Source organism: Macaca thibetana, chromosome 7 (genome assembly GCF_024542745.1).
Source record: "Macaca thibetana thibetana isolate TM-01 chromosome 7, ASM2454274v1, whole genome shotgun sequence".
In the NCBI taxonomy this organism is placed as follows: Eukaryota; Metazoa; Chordata; class Mammalia; order Primates; family Cercopithecidae; genus Macaca; species Macaca thibetana.
Genome location: NC_065584.1, coordinates 110,845,074 through 110,847,359, shown reverse-complemented (window position 1 = coordinate 110,847,359; position 2,286 = coordinate 110,845,074).

Sequence of the window (2,286 nt, the reverse complement as noted above, 5' to 3'; positions counted from 1 at the left end):
AATTCTTTGCATACTTTTTGTTAAATTTGATTCTGGAAAATTATCAGCCATTTAAAAATATATATCGACATATGACACACATACATAAAAGTTCAGAAAATATAAATACACAATTGGTGCCTTAGTACAAAGTTCAACAATTTGTGTAGCACTGTGTAACACTACCTAGGAGAAGAAAAAGAAAATGCCAAGACCCCAGAAGCATCACTTACGTCAGGGGTCAGTAAATCAACAAAGAGGAATTACCTCAACTTGACAAAGAAGAGTTACAAAAAACTATGGTGTATGTCATACTTAATGGTGAAAGCCTGAATATTTTTCACCTAGATTGGGAATAAGGCAAAGATACCTACTCTCATCACTTTTATTCAACAAAGTACTGGAAGATCTAACCAGTGTAATAAGGCAAGAAAAAGAAATAGAAGGCATACAGATTGAAAAGGAAGAAATGAAACTGTCCTTATTTCAAATGACATAGTGGTGTACATAGAAAATCTCCAGAAATATACCAAAAAAAAACTTCCTTTTAAGTGTTTCAAGCACATCACAGGACACAAGATCAACACACAAAAGTCAATCATATATCTATATAATAGCAGGGAACATACAGAAACCAAAATTGAAAACACAATACCACTCACCATCACTTCAAATTAAATGATATACTTAGATATGCATGTAACAAAGCATGTACAGATCTGTATGATGAAAATCATAAAATGCTGATGAAAGAAATCAAAGACTTAAATAAATATAAAAACACTGTATTCATGGGCTGAAAGACTCAACATATTAAGAGGTCAATTCTCACGAAATTGATCTATAGTTTTCACATAAATACCCATCAAAGTCCTATAAAAGTTATTTATAGACATAGACCAGCTATTCTAATATGTATATGAAAAGAGCAGATCCTAGAATAGCTAAAACAATGTTGGACAAAGAGAAAAAAGCAAGAGGAATTGCTATACCTTGTGTTAAAGCTCACTATAAAGCTACACTGATCATGATAGTGTGGATGTGGATAGACACATAGACACATAGAACAATGGAATAAGATAGCAAACTCAGCAACAGACTCACAAAAGTAAGCTCCACTGATTGTTTTTAAGAGATGGAGTCTTGCTCTGCCACCCAGCCTGGAGTGCAGTAATGCAATCATAGCTCACTGCATCCTAGAACTCCAGGGCTCAAGTGATCCTCCAACCTCAGCCTCCTGAGTAGCTGGGACTACAGGCACACACCACCATGCCTGGCTATTTTTCTTTATTTTTTATTTATTTATTTATTTTTTGTAGAGATGGGTTCTCAGATTCTTGCTATGTTGCTCAGGCTGATCTCAAACTCCTGGGCTCAAGCATTCCTCCTGCCTCAGTCTCCCAAAGTGCTGAGATTGCAAATGCATCTCACTGTGCCTGGCCTTGATTGGTTTTTTAAAAGGTTTATTTTATTTATAATTGACACATAATACCTGTGTATACTTAGTTGATTTTTGACAAAGGTACAAAAGCAATTCAGTGAAGGAAGTATAACCTTTCAACCAATGGCCCTGTATCAATGGGACACCTACAGGCCAAAAAGGAACCTCAACCTAAACTTCACATCTTATACAAAAATTCACTCGAACCATAGACTTAAATTAAAATATAAATCCATAAAAGTCTTAGAAAACAAATACAGCATAAGATCTTTGGGTTCTCTCACCAGGTTGAGTTCCCAGACTTGACATAATAATACTATCTGCAAAAGGAAAAATCAATCCTACCTCATTTAAATGGAATATTTTGCTCTATCAACCCCCATGTGAAAAGGATGTAAAGATAAGCTACACACTGAGAGAAAATATTTGCAAACCACATGTTTGACAAAGGATTAGTATCTAGAACATACAAAGAGCTCTTAAAACTCAGCTCTTAAAACTCAATCAATGTAATTAGAAAATGGGCAAAAGTCATGAAGATAATTTTCACCAAAGAGCATATAGTACAAGTGGCAAATAAGATGAAAAGATGTTTAACTCATTGGGCATCAACAAAATGAAAATTAAAACCACAATGAGAAATCACTGCATATATATAGGAATGGCTAAAAGGAAAAAATCGCTAACGCCACCAAATGCTGGCAAGGATACACACACACGTTGCTAGTGGGAGTATAAATAATACAACCCATCTGAAAAATTGTTTGTCAGTTTCTTATAAAACTAAACATGCAATTACCATGTGAGCCAGCCATTGCACTCCTTGGCATTTATCCCAGAAAAATAAAAATTGTATTCACACCAAA